At 41.9% G+C, this 13,506-nt stretch overlaps 1 protein-coding gene across 16 annotated transcripts in view; it reads left to right on the forward strand.

The window, feature by feature from the left end:
• The window catches only part of GREB1L (GREB1 like retinoic acid receptor coactivator), a 161,918-nt gene that overhangs the window by 46,099 nt on the left and 102,313 nt on the right, over positions 1-13,506 (forward strand). Inside the window, exon 1 of one of the 16 annotated variants that reach the window (XM_081205736.1) lies at positions 12,267-12,273. The exons of the other annotated variants lie outside the window; for them this stretch is intronic. The gene's annotated coding sequence lies outside the window, so the exon portion shown is untranslated. Of the gene's footprint in view, positions 1-12,266; positions 12,274-13,506 lie in introns of those variants that run through there. 16 annotated transcript variants of the gene reach the window in all.

The raw sequence follows: 13,506 nt of genomic DNA on the forward strand, positions 1-13,506 counted from the left end.
GATGCGGAGAAGGCCTTTGACAATATATCTTGGAAATTTATGAAGAAAAATTTGGAAGGGATGGGAGTGGGAAGGGCGTTTCAAAATAGTATTGAAGCAATCTACTCAGAACAAAAGGCTAAATTGATAGTAAACAGTGTGGTGACGGAGGAGTTTAAAATTGAAAAAGGGACACGACAGGGGTGCCCCCTATCACCCTTGTTATTTATTTCTGTCCTGGAGGTTTTATTGAACTGGATTAGGAGGGATCAGCTGGTGGAGGGAATACAGGTCGGAGAAAAGCAATACAAACTTAAGGCCTTTGCAGACGATTTGGTTTTGACACTACAGGAGCCAGAAACCAGTACAAAAAGAGCTCTTGAACTAATTTCTGAGTTTGGTCGGGTGGCGGGATTTAAGTTGAACAAACAAAAAACTAAGGTTCTGGCAAAAAACTTGACATCTGCAGAAATAGATGGGTTTCAGAAGGAAACAGAATTAAATGTGGTTACAAAAGTGAAATACCTGGGGGTTAATTTGACTGGGAGAAATTTGAATTTATTCAAGGATAACTATGAAAAATGCTGGTCAGAAATTAAAAAGGACTTGGAAACTTGGTCAAGATTGAAACTTACCTTGTCGGGAAGAATTGCTGCGGTAAAGATGAATGTATTGCCAAGAATGTTGTTCTTGTTCCAGACCCTTCAGATCGTGGACAGAGTGGAATGTTTTGGAAAGTGGCAGAGAGATATTACGAAATTTGTCTGGCAGGGCAAAAAGCCCCGAATAAAATTTAAGATATTAACAGATGCAAAGGAAAGAGGGGGGTTTGCCCTGCCGGACTTAAGATTGTATTATGAAGCTGCATCTCTCTGCTGGATGAAAGACTGGTTTCTGTTGGAAAACACTGATGTCCTAGATCTAGAAGGGCACAGCAATGTGTATGGGTGGCATGCATATTTGTGGTACGACAAGGCAAAGTCCCATAAATTGTTTAAAAGCCATATTGTTAGGAAAGCCTTATTTATTGTCTGGACTAAATACAAGGACTTATTTGAAAGCAAGACCCCGAGGTGGTTATCACCGACGGAGGCCAAGGCCATAAAACTACGTAATATGGGGAGTGGCTGGTTGAGATATTGTGATATAATTGAGAGAGATGGTGATACCTGGAGGTTGCAGAGCTTTGAAAAATTGAAAGGAAAGGTGCGAGACTGGTTTCATTATGCCCAAATTCTAGAGATTTTTAAAAAGGACAAAAAAATTGGTTTCCAGGTGGAGAAATCAAAACTAGAGACAGAACTACTTGAACCTAAGACGAAAGTGCTTTCAAGAATGTATAACTTGTTGCTTGAATGGAATACCCAAGATGAGATAGTTAAATCAGCAATGATAAAATGGGCACAAGATATTGGGTACAACATTATGTCTGAAGACTGGGAAAGGTTATGGACCACAGGTATGAAATTTACGGCATGTAGTGCCTTAAAGGAAAACATTATGAAAATGGTATACAGGTGGTACATGACCCCAGTCAAACTTGCAAAGATTTATCATTTGTCTGATAATAAATGTTGGAAATGCAAGGAGGCTGAAGGAACTTTTTTTCACCTCTGGTGGACATGCCCGAGGGTGAAGGCTTTTTGGGAAATGATTTATAACGAGTTGAAAAAGGTGTTTAAATACACCTTTTGTAAGAAACCAGAGGCCTTTCTCCTGGGCATTGTGAGCCAGAGAGTGTTAAAAAAAGATAGAACTTTCTTCTTATATGCAACCACAGCAGCAAGGATTCTTATAGCTAAATACTGGAAAGCACAGGAACTACCCACGCTGGAAGAATGGCATTCGCAGCTGATTGACTATATGGAATTAGCCGAAATGACAGGCAGAATCCGAGACCTGGGAGAAGATGCAGTGGAAGAGGACTGGAAAAAATTTAAGGACTATTTACAAAAACATTATAAGTTATATGAATGTTGAGAGTTTGCTAAGTGCTTTGGAAAAACACGCTTCAGTATTGAAATTGGTAAATGATTGAAACTAAGTTTTAAGATTTTGAAACGTAAAAATTATGGACTATATAACTAAATGAAAACACAAAAACAACTGAAATAAGGTATTAATTTGCTGTTTATTTTTCATTGTAAAGAAAGCAGGGGATGGAGGACGTGGGGAAGTCTGGTTGATTATGAAAATTGATCTGAAAAAGTGAATTTCTTCTTTCTCTTTAAAATTTCTTTTCTTTTCTGTAAAACCGCTTTTGTTGTGTTACTGATGTTGTATTTTTACCCTGGAAAAAAGCAAATAAAAAAACTATTATTAAAAAAAAACAAAAACAAAATGTGGGCTCTAGGGAGAGCACTCCATTTTTATTTTTATTTGCTTTTTAATATGTTTCTTAAACAAATGACATGTACATGGGTATATATAAATTAATTTAAGCAAATCAAAGCTGTTAAATGGAATTTTTGGCAGGATGGAACTTTCCTCCTCAATATGGATTCCTCCTTCCTTTTCCCTCATGTAATAAGGGTGGTTGAAGCTCCATTCTTTTTTTGTTTATCTTTATAACACGCGCATGAACGGAAATGATTTTGTGGGATGTGGAAAATATGCTGAATTGCAATGATAGGAAAACAGCACTTTAATTGGCCACTAGTAATGATTTATTTTAATAAAGAGCTATATAACCCCGAAGGGAGTACTCCTCAAGTTAAGGCCCCTCTAATGCTGGGAAATTATGTGAGATGTCTTCACTCCAAAAGAATGTCACTACTGTAAGAAGTATTTTGGAGAATACAAATACTTTTAAAATCTGTGTTGCTAATGTGCAGTGAAAGTGGAGTTCTATTTTTTTATCTTTGAAGAGTTGCTGCAGTTAGTCTAAGAGTCTTTTGCGATGAGACATACTTTTGCTGTGAACCAGCAGTGTAGACTAGCCATGAACTTCAGTGGCTGTGATTTATACTGTAGATATGACAGTGCTTCATTGCATTTTAGTTTTCTTTCACATGCCTCCATTGTCCTTCAGTTGCCCTCTCCTTTAGAGCCAGGGGAGCACTGTTTCTGGGAGAGAACAGGAGAAGGACACTTAACCCTTCTTCTGCCTGCTGCTTTCCCCTCAGCCCTTGTTCCAGATGGAAAGGGAACCCTTTTGTCTAAAGATGTATTCTTTGTCCTTGGGGCCAGCTGAATAAAGTTTGTGTGCCTGAGGCACACCACAAAATGACGCTTCAGTTCCCTTCCCCAGTCAAGGTGCCAGTCTGGGGCAAAGCTGGTCCAGGGTTTTATGTTTTTCCACCAGAGCAAGAAAATTCCCACCTCCCTGGGAGTAAAAATAGTAGTAATAAATTAAACAGTTCACACATATCTTCTCAGTAGTAAGTCTCTCAGAGTTCAGAGGGATTTACTCCCCGGTAAGAGTGCATAGGATTGCAATCTAATTACAGTGGTACCTCGGGTAAGTACTTAATTCGTTCTGGAGGTCCGTACTTAACCTAAAACTGTTCTTAACCTGAAGCACCACTTTAGCTAATGGAGCCTGCTGCCGCGCCACCGGAGCATGATTTCTGTTCTCATCCTGAAGCAAAGTTCTTAACCTGAAGCACTATTTCTGGGTTAGCAGAATCTGTAACCTGAAGCGTATGTAACCCAAGGTACCACTGTAATTAAAAATGTTCTGCCCTTTCAAGATACTGCGAATCAGCTGCCTCACATTGTCTAATGGTAGGCCTGTATCTGAAAGGCCAGCCACTTAATGGTTCTGTATGCACAGCTGTCCATGGCGGCGCAGGTCAATTCTGTGTCCAGGGCAGCTGTCTACCAGCTCCATCTGGTATGCAGGCTGAGACCCTACCTGCCTGCAGACTGTCTCCCCAGAGTGGTGCATACTCTAGTTATCTCCCGCTTAGATTACTGCAATGTGCTCTACGTGGGGCTACCTTTGAAGGTGACCTGGAAACTGCAACTAATCCAGAATGCGGCAGCAAGACTGGTGACTGGGAGTGGCCGCCGAGACCATATAACACTGATCCTGAAAGACCTACATTGGCTCCCAGTAGGTTTCTGAGCACAAGTCAAAGTGTTGGTGCTGACCTTTAAAACCCTAAACGGCCTTGGCCCAGTATACCTGAAGGAGCGTCTCTACCCCCATCGTTCAGCCCAGACACGCAGGTCCAGCGCTGAGTGCCTTCTGGCGGTTCCCTCACTACGAGAAGCCAAGTTACAGGGAACCAGGCAGAGGGCCTTCCTGCCCTGTGGAACGCACCCCCCATGAGATGTCAAGGAAATAAACAACTATCAGACATCTGAAGGCAGCCCTGTTTAGGGAAGTTTTTAATATTTATTCTGTTTTTAATGTTCTGTTGAAAGCTGCCCAGAGAGGCTGGGGGGGAAACCAGGAATAATAATAATAATAATAATAGGGGTGGGGGACTAGTTCCAATGGCAGTCCTCTCTCTTACACTTTACCACCTACTTCACCGGACACAATTTCTAATCCCTAAAGGGATTAAGGAACTTTGACTCTTCAGATGTGGTTGAACTCTGGAATCCCTTTAGTCCCAGCCAGCATTTCCAGAGGTCAAGTTGTAGTCCAACAACATCTGGAGGGCTGCAGGTTGTCCCTCTCTGGCCTTCTTAAGGGGGCTCCTGATAGGAAGTGCAGCAAAGAGGTTCTGTTGTTAATTTTCCTTCTCTTTTTTTACAACACTCTTCAGTAATATGTGACTTTGGTTCTTAAAATCTTGTGGCAGAAGCTTTAGTTTTCATCAGGGCATGTCTACTTTGTGGTCGTCTTTTGTTCTGACTGATTTTTAGTGTATAGGATTATATACCAAGATAAAATAGGTATTCATTGCATGGAATTTGCGTATCTTTCAGTTGTATAAATTCTGCCATTGTTCTGACTCCACAGTTTCCCATGGTCTTCCCTTTGGATTATCATGAATTTTGCAGGGGGTGCCATGCAGCTGGTGTGATGTAGACATGAAATCCTATTGTCTGCAGTCTTAAAGAAAAGGAGGCATGTAATTAGAATGTGTTGGGCAATGAGGAACAAGTGTGTCAATCATCTGGGGAGAATGGACATTTCAGAAGTTTGGGTCTGTGTTCAAGTATGTGAGGGAGGGTTTGAGTTGAGTAATCAACTCATTCGATTTTAAGTTGCTAACACTAATTGTTGCTTCATAAGGTTATGCAAGCCTTTTTTTTGCCTGTGTTACCTATTGCATCATCACATATGTTCAAAAGTTCACTAAGATTTCAGAAAGAAATCCTTGTATAGTAGTACCGGGCCATGTCTTTTCAAAAATGTTTTCATCACTTCTTCTCTAAAGTGAAGAAGCATATGCAAAGGGCCAAAGTATATGTTCCGCATTGTGAATGTAGCACCTTTTGAGGCAAATATGAAATGATTAACCCTCCTGCACCTGTAGTCCTGATCCACCTCTGTCCACAGCTGCTATTTAAATACACACACGGTTTGTTTTACACTAGTGGTGTGGTAGCCACCAAGTACTGATAGTGCTGAAAGCACTAAACTAGAGTTGGGAGACCCCTGCTCCCAGCAGATGATGTTGCACTCCCAGCTCCCATTAACCCAAACCTGTAGCCAGTATTCAGGAAGTTGTAGTCCAGCAACTTTTGGTGGGATGCAGGTTTCCCACACTTGGGATCATGTGGAAGTATCCCATAGCATGGATACTTCAGTTCTGGCTTTGTGCAGTGAGAACTGTCTGGGGAGGGGTGATGGTGCTATCAGAAAAGGAATCACATCATCAGGTCATTCCACATGGCCTAGTTTTCCCATCATTACCCAGAGCAGTGCCATAGAGGAAGAAGAGATACAGTCGTACCTTGGTTCTCGAATGGAAACTTTTCCAGAAGTCCGTGCGACTTCTGAAAACATTCGAAAACCAAGGTGTGGCTTCCAATTGGCTGCAGGAGCTTCCTGCACTCAATCGGAAGCTGTGGAAGCCCCATCAGATGTTCGGCTTCCAAAAAAACGTTCTCAAACCAGAACAGTCACTTTCTGGTTAGCGGCGTTCGGGAGCCAAATCATTCGAGTTGCAAGGCGTTCAAGAACCAAGGTCCGACTGTATTGAGGTTGTTTCCAGGCTGCTAAAGTAACATCAGAAGGGACGTCAAGTGATCAATATGACTGCTTTATGCCCTTTGTTATCCCCAGAGCCTTAAATGTTAACTGTGTGTCATCACATAAATGTGCTGCAGCATTTATTATTTTGATTCTTTTAAATGCAGCGGTTGCCAAAGTGTACCATCCTGGGCCCTGGCAAACTGTTTATTTAATTAACCCTTCTAAAACGAGTCTCCCCCTTCACACACATAAAGAACAGCTGAAGAGGGCTCTGGTTGCTTTCCTGTCTTACCCCAGAGGGTTGGGAATAAGTCCAAACATAATTTCTAAATGCAATTAGACAGGAAAGTCTGAATGCAGATGTGGCACAATTCAAGGAGCATCGGTCACGCCTCTAGAAGATATGCATTAGCCGAGGCTCTTGCCCCACTTGCTGAAGTGCTGGCTCCCTTTGCAAACTGAGCGCTCTGCAATCATTCAGGATCCTTAGGCAAACACTCTTGGTTTTCTACGCTCTAGCTCTGCTTAGGAAAGAAAGCAGAGCACGTTAACCATGGGACGTTTGATAGGGACAGTTGAAACTTTTCAGGAAAATTAGTAGATAAACTGCTTAGTTCTGCTTTTTATGGGGTTTCATTAGCCTGCTTTTTTCTAGTTCTTGGAGAAGGCTAATCTTTAGAACATTCTACACCAGACAGTGCAAACAAATATTTCTATGATGCAAGCCCAGAACCAAACAGTCAAGGTTATAGCGGTACAGATAAACTTGAAAAGTTCGCTGAGTTCTCGTATCTTGTGTGCGGCTGCTTTTCTTGGCAGTCTCAACAAAAGGGTATACAGGATGCCATAACCTTTTGCTGTTCTGGTACAGCTCTCTAAAGGCTCTAGTCTAGCTTCCTCCGCAAGCAGGTCACCAAGGGAACTGAAACACAGGTCACTAAGAGAACTGAAAGACGTTCATCCTGCCCTCCCCGTTCCTAGCAGCCTCTGTCCTGCTCTGATTTTGGTGATTTGGTTCAGGAAGAAATAATTGATGTAAATAAGAAATCCACACGAGTTCTGTTTCTTTCCCTGCTTGTACACAGAGTATACCAAAGAACGAGGGGAACATAGAAGCATATATCTATCTCTATCTCTATCTCTATCTCTATCTCTATCTCTATCTCTATCTCTATCAGGGACGCGGACTTAGAAAAAATATTGGGGGGGGCCCGGGAAAGCTCATGAATAATAGATAAGCTCATGAATATGCAAATAAAGTGGCTCCGGCCCTAAATAGGGCAAGCCACGCCCCCCCCAGCCAGCCGATTGGCTGGCTGGGAGGTGTGGCCAGTCGGGATTCCCCTGTTCTCGCGGGATTTCCGGCAGTGCCTTGGCCGGGGCTCTCCGATTAGGGCGCGCGGCTGGCTGGCTGGCGAAGGAGCAGGCTGGGAGGAGGCGGGGGACGGCGGTGGTGCTCTGCTGGAAGGGCGCCCGCCCGAGATTATTGGGGGGGCTGAGCCCCCCAAAAAATTTTTTTGAGGGGGCTCGAGCCCCCTCAAGCCCCATGGAGTCGGCGCCTATGATCTCTATCTCTCTATATCTATCTATCTATCATCTATCTATCTATCATCTATCTATCTATCTATCTATCTATCTATCTATCATCTATCTATATCTTGTCAATTTGCATATGTGTAATAGCAGTCATCATAATTGAACATGCATGCAATGCCTCACCAGTCAGCATGACTAGAATGAGTGATGCTTTATAGTATTAAAGCGTTGCAACATATTTTTATTTATTAGAAATAATTATCTGTAGCCAGTGGATTTGTAGTACTCGTATCTACTTTCTCCACCCTGTACAAAATCTTATGTACCTCTATCAGGGATCTTCCTTACTCCCCTTTTCTCTAAACTAAGAAGTCCAAAGGTTGTAACCCTTCCTCATAGAGGAATTTCTCCAGCCTCGTGATCATTTTGTTTGCCATTTTTTGAATCTTACCCACCTTTACAATATCCGTTTTTGTGGTGAGGCAGCCAGAACTGTGAACAGTTTTCCAAGTGCAATCACACCATAGATTTGTATGCAGGCAGTTTTATTTTCAAGCCCATTCCTAGTTATCCCTAACTTGGAATTAACCTTTTTATCAACTGCCACACTATGGGTCAATGTCTTCATCAAGTTCATTTCTGGACAGTAACTGCCAGTTTTTTCCTCTTTTACACTTGCTTATATTGAATCGCATGTGCCATTTTACTCCCCATTCACCCTGTTTAGACATATCCTTTTGCAGCTATTTGCAATCCATTTTTGTTTCAACCACACTGAGAAATTAATTAGGTATCATCCGCAAACCTGACTGCTCACTCCTAACCCCTAACTCTAGATAGTTCCTGGAAAAAAACTTCCTTAAAATTATATTTATTTAACTTGTTCATAAACTATCTCATCACAGCCTGAAGAAGTAACTTACAAAGTTCACCTCATCACTCAAGGCAGAATTCACAACCTTTTCTATCCAAATAGCCAGTCACTGTCAAGAAGAACAAGACAGTCAGCCTGATTCCATAGATTCATATTTATAGATCAGTGAAAGCCACATTCTATCTCATTTAAGATGAAAACGGTTATTTTCATTTTTATAAAATGTGGCTAAAAACTCTTTTCACTTAATACCAGGGTAGTACTTCATTTGCATTTGAAAACTGCCTACCATACAGCTTCAATTGAACAAAGTACTATAGTTTTGAATACTTCATGATGCAAAATGACAATTTTGACAGTCTTTCCATTCCTGTAAATGCCTTTGCCAACCTGGTGCCCTCCAAATGTTTTGGACTACAAATCCCATTAGTTGGCTGAGGCTCCCATTAGCTGGCTGTGAATTTTAATTCAAAACATCTGGATAGCACCATGCTGGCAAAGGCTGCTGAAAGCACTTGAGCAATTTTAATATTGCTGAAGGGCCTGTACTATTTTCAAACAAAAACGAGGTGTTGCTCATCAAGGTAATTATCTAGAGATAATTGTAATACAGTGGTACCTCGGGTTACATACGCTTCAGGTTACATACGCTTCAGGTTACAGACTCCGCTAACCCAGAAATAGTGCTTCAGGTTAAGAACTTTGCTTCAGGATAAGAACAGAAATCGTGCTCTGGTGGCTCGGCAGCAGCAGGAGGCCCCATTTGCTAAAGTGGTGCTTCAGGTTAAGAACAGTTTCAGGTTAAGTACAGACCTCCGGAACGAATTAAGTACTTAACCCAAGGTACCACTGTATAAGGCAGGATTTACAGCTTCCAGGACCTGAACAACTGCTCAGATCTTATTTACTGCTCAGTAACTGCTCAGATTTTATTTACTAGGTTTTTATGGCTCTGGAATATTCTTCATTGTACACACAACAGACACCTGGTAATTTTTACCTGCATTGTATTTCTCCTGTTTCATAGCTTAGTTCACCTTCTGGCATATGCTTGCCTTATTCTCATTCGTTGGCTCATTTCTGTCAACTATGCAAGGTATCTTGTATGCAATTATACAGAACAGGTGGTAGTAACTCCTCCTGATACTTAAAACATTTATGTTGTAAGTGAATATCTACTTTTCTCTCCCCCTTTCTCTCTCTTGCCGGTGAACACATTGGTACCAATGGCCCTTGGCATGATTATGCTTTCCAGCTTTGCAATTTCCACATTCTTGCAGAAATGTCCATCCTTTAGCACTTAAAATCTGTTCTACAGACCACAGAACATTTTCTTTTATAGACTTACTATATTTTTGTACTACCCATTAATTACATTTCCAGGATTGTCACAAAAAGGCAATGCAAGCATTGCACTGCGTAGGTGATGGAAGCACCAGTGTCAGTGGTGGTGAAGTCTATTTTGTTAGCTCTGGTATAATGTGTGTTCTAGCAAATACATCTGTGACATACAAAGAAATATTCTAGCAACACAAAATGTGCAGAGCATAGTGGGGATGGCATAGGGGTGGTTGCTGCAGGCACAAAATTGTCAGGGGCACAACATTTCCGTACCTGGTGTTGCCTGAATACAGCACTTCCATTGAAAGTGTCTTCTCCAGGAAGTGACCTCTCCAGATAACAGAACAAATCTTTTTATTTTCTTATCAATGTGGCTGCAATCTCTTGGGTAATGAGGATGCTATTAGGCAATTGAATGCACATGCATACTCTGTTTCCCTCTGTCCCCCTCTATATGGCTCCGGGCACTATCAACCCATGCTACGCCACTGGCAGAGCAGCCTCAAAAAAGAAAGGAAGATGTGAAGGGCAGGGTGAACTCTCTAACAGCTGGGCATTGTGTTCACCCCTGCTTCTGCAGGGATCGGCTACACAATTGTGTTCCCCACAGGAAACTTGGCTGCATGGCAGATCTAGTTACATCTCTACCTGCACCACACATGATGTCATATATGATGCCAGATGTGGGGCATTTGGGCATGGTTCAGGGCAAACTCCCTCATGGGCCCAACTGAGACCCATTCTAGGCTAAATTTGACCTGTTGGCCAGAAATCCCCTCCCCTCCTCACAGCTCTATCAACTTGTTATGGCACGTGCTTCCAGATGTAGTTGAAGTTCAATAGGCTGTTGTCTATGGAAGCATATTGTGTTAAGAAACAGGTGATGTCTAAGAAGTGGCACCACACTCTAGCAGAGGAGGTCATGTTGAATTTATCTACCATTCCCTTTCATGGGGGGTTGCATGAGTTAAAGAAAGCCAACTGAGCAAAGAATATGTGGAAGACAAACATACATATCTGTTGGTTTCCCTGCCTCTGTTTCTGCTTTATAATCTATCCACTGCTGGTCCACAAATTTGCTATGTGGTGGTGGGCGTGTTTGTTTTTAAGCCAAACTTAGTGGCGTTTTCAAGAGTGTTGTGTATGAATTAGTGCTGGGTATGCTACTCAAGTGGAAACAGGAGATCACTGGCTATTTGCTTAGGTTTATCTTGTGTGTATATCTAAAATATAAAATCCCCTTTCAGCATGTGTATATTCAAAGTCCCTTGTCAATAAAACTCATCTGGGTTTAAGATCCGGTTTAGTGTAATTAGCTAACTTCTTCGTGGTGCTTTTAGGTTAACTCTAGCAACACAATGGTTGATCTGGTAACCATTATATTTGTTTAACTGCTGTAAAGTAAGTTCCTAACAATAGATTCTTACACTTAAATAGCAGTGGAAGAGGACTGGTGCCCCCATCCATCATTTAGGTCTTCCCCTCCTGCTGTCTCTACTGATAGGCAGTTCTGCTGATGTTGATAGTTGGCAAAAAGAGATAAGGAAGTGGGAATGATGGATCAAAACAATCTTCTGTCCTGCCCCCGAGGAAATAAGAAAAACTCCTCTCTCAAGGAACTTCTTTGTCAAGGGTGCCAAAGATTAATTGTGTTCATGGCACACAGCAATGTTTCCTCGACTTTGATGGACTAGGATGTCTTCCTTCTGATCTGTGGCAGGACAGGCTTTGCAAGGGGGAAAAAACCTTAAAAGGCTTTACTGTCATTGCCTTGCTGCTTTCAGTGCAAGCTTTGGAGTATACCCCTAGGTCAAGCAGTGGCTGTTCAAAGTTGTTGCCCCATGGACCTGATTCCAAGGAGCATTCCTGAGCACTTGCTGTTCTAGGCTTCTTTAGAAGCACTGAGCTCTTTACTTTTTGAAAAGCAGAAAACATCACTCTTTGAAGTGTGTGATAATGATCCTGAAATATGGACGGCTTTTCTTGTAAAACAGTACTGTGCTCCAGGGAAATTCAGATTTTCTCCCTTATCAGCATTTGACTGTGGGCTGTGACCAAAAGACAGGGAGGAAATAACACCAAAGCAAAATCAGTTATGGAGCTGAGTTCAAGTTACCCAGGTTGCAAATAGGAAAGTTTGATATCAAGTATTGCTGTAAAATAAATTAAAACTGAGATTTTTTTAAAAAAGTAATATTTAGATTTTTTTTCTCATCAGAAGTAGAGCTCAGCTAAAGTGCAGGTTCTTCTCGGAAAACCACAAGAAATTGCTTCTGTTGAGCTGACCTCCCATTCACCTCCTGCTAGTTCTGAAACACATACAGTACTCCTGCACTCTTCATCCCAAGTACACTGTGTCTGTTTTCAACTGCACACTTCCCAATTTAATGAGAACAATCTCTAGGATGTGTTCAGTGTACGCTCTTCAGATATATACAAAAAGAACGTTGATAACTTTGTTGTTGAATCTTGTGTTGCTGCAGGCCACTTGGAATCTTTCCCTAACACTCTCTTATTCTCAACATTTACTTTTTTAAAAGCAGGTTTGCTTTATATTGGTGAGAAGTCTGAAATCATGGAAATGTACCTGTTGAATCAAAAACCTTTGAAAGTAGCACATTTTAAATAAGTACTGTTTTCTTTAACAATTAAACTTTTAAAAAGTACTGTATATGCATTATGGAAATAGGAAAGGGTAGCATGACCGAGGAACGGTGAGCTCCTGTTGCTTGGTCCCAGCTCCTGCCAACCTAGCAGTTCGAAAGCACGTCAAAGTGCAAGTAGATAAATAGGTACCACTCCGGCGGGAAGGTAAACGGCATTTCCGTGCACTACTCTGGTTCGCCAGAAGCGGCTTAGTCATGCTGGCCACATGACCCGGAAGCTGTACGCTGGCTCCCTCGGCCAATAAAGCGAGATGAGCGCTGCAACCCCAGAGTCAGTCACGACTCGACCTAATGGTCAGGGGTTCCTTTACCTTTACCTTTTACTAGCATGATCTTGCTGCGCTTGATTTTCTCCACCTCTCAACTTTGATAGGCAAGCACTAAATGCCATGTGAGTAGGTTCAATTTGGTAGGCCCTTAATTGCATCTGAAGTACATTGGCTTGACCAACTTGTCTGAAAGCTTCAGATACAAATTTTGTCCTGTGAAGAATAAAACTATACCTTAAAATTATTTCAGTTTTTCTTTTCTATCTTATCCATTAACAACTAATTATATTGATTAAAAAATTCTAGTTTCTAGTCCTGTTTTTGGGCTTAGACACAGAAACATAGTAACTGAATGAGCAGACAGACATACAGATCCCCCAGTTTCTGGATTCATCTGTCAGCTGACTTTCTGTCTAGATGTCTAAAGGTAGAAGGTGATTACATCATTACTGTAACAACTGCTTCTTTTTCTGTTGCTTCTCTTTCTCTGCCCCAGATTCTAGACCCTGTTTCCATAACAAACATAAATCTGGAACCTGGGATGTAGAGGAAATGCACTTGTTTTCGGCCCACATCTGGCATGGAATCTGGAGCCAGAAACAGAGCTAGAGCTGAAGCAGAAAGAGCTGGAGATTAACAGCTCCCTTTGGAGCTCACTAACCCAGTGAAGGTCCAGAGGAGACTAAGGCTATGTACACATTACTGTTTACTCTGGCTTGAGTGAGCTCCCACCAACTGGCATTT

Source organism: Podarcis bocagei, assembly GCF_964188305.1.
Source record: "Podarcis bocagei genome assembly, chromosome: 8".
Classification (NCBI taxonomy): Eukaryota; Metazoa; Chordata; class Lepidosauria; order Squamata; family Lacertidae; genus Podarcis; species Podarcis bocagei.